The sequence below is a fragment of the Mesocricetus auratus genome, unplaced genomic scaffold, assembly GCF_017639785.1.
Source record: "Mesocricetus auratus isolate SY011 unplaced genomic scaffold, BCM_Maur_2.0 Super-Scaffold_100007, whole genome shotgun sequence".
Taxonomy (NCBI): domain Eukaryota; kingdom Metazoa; phylum Chordata; class Mammalia; order Rodentia; family Cricetidae; genus Mesocricetus; species Mesocricetus auratus.
Window position 1 is genome coordinate 66,418,349 of NW_024429191.1, and position 6,000 is coordinate 66,424,348.

General features: G+C 49.3%; 1 long non-coding RNA gene across 1 annotated transcript in view; it reads left to right on the forward strand.

The window, feature by feature from the left end:
- LOC121141457 overlaps positions 1–3,877 on the forward strand; it is a 30,322-nt gene extending 26,445 nt beyond the window's left edge. Inside the window, exon 2 of the long non-coding RNA XR_005878379.1 lies at positions 3,554–3,877. This is a non-coding gene — a long non-coding RNA (uncharacterized LOC121141457). The remainder of the gene's footprint in view (positions 1–3,553) is intronic.
- The last annotated feature ends 2,123 nt before the right edge of the window (positions 3,878–6,000 follow it).

Here is a 6,000-nt window from a genome sequence, read left to right on the forward strand (position 1 = left end):
TTCTTTCTTTCTTTCTTTCTTTCTTTCTTTCTTTCTTTCTTTCTTTCTTTCTTTCTTTCTTTCTCTCTCTCTCTCTCTCTCTCTCTCTCTCTCTCTCTCCCTTCCTTCCTTCCTTTTTTCTTTTCTTTCTTTTTTATTTTTTGTTTGTTTGTTTTTTTTGAGACAGAGTCTTGTGTGCACAAGGCTGGCTTCAAACTTACCATGTAGTTGAGGGTGACCTTGAACCTCCTGTCTCCACCTTTTTTTTTTTTTTTTTTTTTTGGTTTTACGAGACAGGGTTTCTCTGTATTGTTTTGGAAGCTGTCGGTCCAGCCTGGCCTCGAACTCACAGAGATCCGCCTGCCTCTGCCTCCCGAGTGCTGGTATTAAAGGCGTGCGCCACCAATGCCCGGCCCTGTCTCCACCTCTTGAGTATAGGATTAGAGCTGTATGCCATTGTCCCTGGTTTATTCAAACCGGAAATTGAACCCAGGGTTTCATGCATCTTGGGCAAGCAATCTACCAATGGGGTTACATCTCCAGCCCCTTACAATCTACCAATGGGGCTACATCTCCAGCCCCTTACAATCTACCAATGGGGCTACATCTCCAGCCCCTTACAATCTACCAATGGGGCTACATCTCCAGCCCCTTACAATCTACCAATGGGGCTACATCTCCAGCCCCTTACAATCTACCAATGGGGCTACATCTCCAGCCCCTTACAATCTACCAATGGGGCTACATCTCCAGCCCCTTACAATCTACCAATGGGGCTACATCTCCAGCCCCTTACAATCTACCAATGGGGCTACATCTCCAGCCCCTTACAGTCTCCTAAGGAAACAGCCATACTCAAGAGTTAGGACTCAGGCTGAAAGCTTTGAGTCTCAGTGGACCCTCTGGGGCTGCCTCATGCCAGGCTCCAGGGAGACTTGCCGTTTTGCAAGAAGCCAGAGTGTCCTTGGAGACTTCTTGCCTCACATCCCCCTAGCGAGACCCTAACAGAAGAAGTTCATTATCTTTCAGACACTGGTTCTGTCTGACTCAAGTTTCTCCTTCTGCGGGGAGTGGGGACTTCTGAGGCGCTGTCATGGAGGGCCAGTTGGAGTCAGCCTTGCCTGTTCTCACCACACAAGGGAGTGGTTTCTCATACTTAAGTTCTCTCCCTCCCCTCACTCTGTGGTCCCCCAGCCCCCATCCGCATCGTGCAGGCTCCTGGACTGGAAGTCAGACATTGAGGACTTCTGTGAGTCTGCCCAGAACTGCACTCAGTGTCGTAGGTGAATCAGGCCGTCCAGTGGAAGATTTTATCTTCAGTTCCCCCAGGTCTTCCTGTGTAAGCAGCAGTCTATATTTAGCTTCGAGGATCACAACTGCTTCCGTCCTGTTGGACAGCCTCCCGGCTTGCATTTGAAAGCTAAGGCAGCCTGGGCATTTTGAGCAAGCAAAGGTATGTTAATATGCTTGGAGTGGCTGAATTTGAACATTCACAAACTTTTCTACTGTAAGGAAAAAAACATTAGGAAAATTACCCTATGTCGGGCTGGAGAGATGGCTCAATGGTTGACAGCACTGGCTGTTCTTCCAGAAGACCTGGGTTCTATTCCCAGCACCCACATGGTAGCTCACACCTGTCTGTTACTCCAGTTCCAGGGGGTCTGACACCTTTACACCAATGCACACAAAATAAAGTTAAATAAATTTAAAAATTACCCCATGTCAGACTTTTCATTTTGATAATAAAGCAACAGATCTCCATGGTTGTTTTATTTTGAAGGTCTACAGTTACTTGATTTGTCTCAGGCAGGTTCTAGTCACCCAAGAGCCAGGCTGGGTCCTCAAGACCTGAGCAGGGGGGAAGACATCCACGGTTGGCCTGATGCCATTGTGTTCAGGCAGGTGGAAACCACCTACAGGCCAGTCTGGGTCCTCAAGACCTGGGCTGGAGAGACGGGTGGATGCCATAATAAAGATCAAATGGAGAAACAGGAGAGAAAGAGGCAGAACGGCTCGTGTGGTGTGGGAAGAGGTGGGCTGGAATGAGAGAAGGGGGTGAGGGTAGGCTGATGTAGGCCGTCTGCTTACCAGCTGGTCTGTGTTGACACGTGTGGCCCGTGTCTAGACTGCCACCTGTGGCCTTGTAGGTGTCTGAGGGCTCTGCCGCCCTAGGGGGCCATGGTCCTACCACAGCCAAGGTCTGTGTTGAAGACCAAGGCCCTTGTGGCCACCAAAGGCCACTTGGAACGGGGTCTGTGCCACAACATGTGACTTTGTTGGTGTCCGAGGGCTGTGCCACTGCCAGAACTGATCTGAGTAGCCTGTGCTGCCACCTGGAGCCACGGTGTCATCCAGGTCCGAGCTGCTGCTGAGGGTCATGTCTGGGTCTGTGGTCCTGCAGCATCCAGGGTCTGTGCTGATGTCTGTGGCCCATGTTACCACAGGAGGTCATAGGAGTCAAGCATGATACAACCAGAGGCTGTGCTGAGCCCACCCTTCTCTGGTCCTGGGAAAGCTGGCCATGCCCCTTGTCAGACACTACAGCTGGAAAGCTGTGCACTACCCCCCCCCACACTCCTGAGAGAGCCCCATCCCTCACTGCAGGAGGTGTGGGAGAACTGGTCCTGATGGCATAGGCGTGGCAGAGCTGGCTCCTCCCCTAGACCGAATGGGACAGCCCCAGTGGCCTGGACTGGCCATTTCTGCTGTCACCCAAGTCCACATCCAGAGCCTTGGATTGGCCTACCCTAACATCTGTCCCATCTATGTTTTGTTTTAAATTTTCTTTTTGGGGGCACACTGCAAAGGTGAGGGGCAGAGAAAGGGGGCTGGGAGGTTAATAGAATTGGGGTGCATGATATGAAATTCCCAAGGAATCAACAAAGAAATTATGTTTTAAAAAAATGAAACATTTCATTGTGAAAGTCTTTAAAAACACAGAAGAGGACTGGAGAGATAGCTCAGTGGTTAAGAACACTGACTGCTTTTACAGAGGACTCAGGTTCAATTCCGAGCACCCACGTGGTGGTAACTCCACTCTTAGGAGACCCAATGCCTTGTTCTGCCCTCTGAAGGGACCAGGCGTGGTTCACAGACAAAAATGCTGACAAAACACCCACACACATACAATGAAACACTAAGATTTTTAAAATGCAGAAGATTAAAAGAAAGGAAGAAGCCTAGCCTTCGCTATTTGGTGCCAATTGCTGAAAGTCTTGTGTACACAAAATTTTAATTGTCACTGTTCACTACAACTATGATATTCACAGTGTACATAAATCTTAGCGTGACTTTTCCAGCCTTGTGAAACGCCTCCCTCCCGCAGTGTTCCTCACAGGCATGTTGCCAGATGGTTCCCGAGGAAAGGCTTCCATTTGCTTTATTTTTTTCTCACTCTTCCCCTACAAATGGGCAGATGGGATATTCCCATTTCTCTCCACTATGAATAACACCACAGCAAACTTCTTTTTCTGTGTTTGAAGCAATTTTCTTAGGCTCCGACACCAGACAGTAAAAATTTTTTTGGATGTTTTTAAGACTCTTAACTCATTTGGCCAATTTGTTGTTTTTACAGGTTTTGCATGAATTCCCATTCCTGCAAGAGTTCTGATTTGAGTCTGAATATAGAGCGAGAGGCTGGAGAGATGGTTCTGCAGTTAAGAACACTTGCTGCTTTTGCAGAGGACCCGAGTTCAATTCCCAGCACCCATGTTGGGCAGCTCACAACCATCTGTCCCCTGGCTCTAGAAATCTGACATCCTCTCCTGGCCTCTGTGAGGACCTTGCTCATTCATGCTTGTGCACGCGCGCGCGCGCGCGCACACACACACACACACACACACACACACACACACACACACACACTAATATTAAAATAAACCTCTTAAAGAGTTATAAATGTGGGGTGACCTTGTCTCTTGTTCATCCCTTCTCTGGTAAAATTTTTCCTGTGTAGTCATAAACTTTAAAGGTTGTGACATGAGACAATACCCGCCCCTCCCCCCATTTAAGCACTCTGGTCCTTTCTAGAAGATGCTGTCAAACGGACTCGTCCTGCAGTTGAAGCCGATTGTGAGCACGTGTTCTGTCTCATTTCAAACCATCAGTGGCCATTTCTGCCCCTGTGCCTCGGGAACCAGGGCCCTTGTCTGATCTTGCAGGAATTTAGAAACTGACTGTTATGGTTTATATGTGAGCTGCCCCTCACAGGCTTGTGCGCTTGAACAATTAGCCCCTAGCTGGTGGTGCTCTTTCGAGAGACTTGAGGACAAGGTAGAAGCAGGTTACTAGGAGCCAGGCTTTTGAGGGCTTACACCCTCTTCTGCTTCTGTACCTTCTGTGCTCCCTGGCCCGCCAAGACGTGACAAGTCTGCATCACGTGTTCCTGCTGCCATGAGCTCTGCCGTAGCTCTTCCTCATTATGAAGGGCTGAAATCCTCCTGAAACTGCGAACCAAAAACAAACCCCTCCTCCCTGAATTTGTTTTTGTGAGGTGGTTTATGATAGCAATGTAGAAAGTAGCTGATACCCCAGCTGTCCAAGGACTTTAACTGGTCTCCACATGAGCCTGCAGCCATGATTCCTTCCAAGGTAACCCAAGTTCCACTGCAGCTGGATGGACCAAGAGCTCAGTCTAATTGTCTGGCCAGTGAATTCACTAGGATGTGAAATAAAGTTGCTTGCAGGTTTTTGCCAATTTAGATTCCACCTGCAAGGATGAAAACTTGCCTTCACCCATCCCCTGCTTATTTTGATGCTGGGGAAAAAAGAGATGACAATATTTATAGCATCTGACAAGATTCCCTCTTTTGGGAAGTGGGTGACAGGGAAGCAGAGAGACACCCGTGAGCGCCCAGAGGGCTCAGAAGACACGGCAAGCTTCTACCAGAGCCTGCCAGGTTGGCAGTGCCCCGAGGTGAGGGACTTTCTGTCCTGATTATGTTGTTTTGCTCTGCACAGCAGAGAGAGAGAGAGTGAGGGGGAGGGAGGGAGGGAGGGAGGGAGAGAGAGGGAGGGAGAGAGAGAGAAAGAGAGAGAGAGAGAGAGGAGATGCAGAGGGAGGGAATGCTGTGGACTGAGGGAGCAATCTCGATGTTGAGTTCAACTTACATAGAAAAGAGAAAGGCACAGGAGTTCAGGGTTCAGGGAGGGGGTTGGGAAGTAACTGATAATGGTGACAGAGCTGACATTTCTCGGGCACTTACTGCATCCCAAGAACTGTCCAAAGCACTTCACATGGGATGGACTATTTCTCATTACAAAATCATGTGGGAATGATTACCACCACACAAACCTAAGGATGAGAACCAGGCCTCAGGGCTGGGGGAATGGCTCAGCGGTTAAGAGAACCAGGCATCACAGAAAGCATGTGATGAGGCTGTGGGTTGAGCTGTGAGTCTACTGGGGACTGGAGGGCCCGGGGTTGGCTCAGTAGGTAAAGTCCTCCTGAGTAAAGGTGAGAGTCAGAGCTCAGTTCCCAGCCCTTACATCAAAGCTGAGATCTGAAGGTCATGGCCGTTATCCCAGTGTTGGTGAGGTAAAGACAAGAGAACCATGGTACTTTTTAGCTGGTCAAGGTGAATGGTGAGCTTGAGTGAATGAGAGACTATGCTACAGAAGAACGAGGGGGTATACAATTGAGAAAGACATGGCATCTGTCTACTTCTGACCTCTGCATCAACAGGCACGCGCTCTCGCGCACGCGCGCACACACACACACACACACACACACACACACACACGGGAGGGAGGGAGGGAGAGAGAGAGAGATTAGGATGGGTAGAGCCTACAAGTACAGAAGGGAACATTAAATGATCTGGGAATCCTGGTGTCCAATGATCCAGGCTCCAAATCTGGGGCTCTCTCAAATCTGGTTTGATGATCTCCCTGCCCTCCAGTTCCCCCAGCAATCACTACTGGGTCCAGTCCTTCCCCAAACATCAAGCTCTATCCCCAGCCCACGGCTGCATCTCAATCCCACCCTGACTATTGCCTAACTCTACTCCTGCTGCCTCAGTGCTC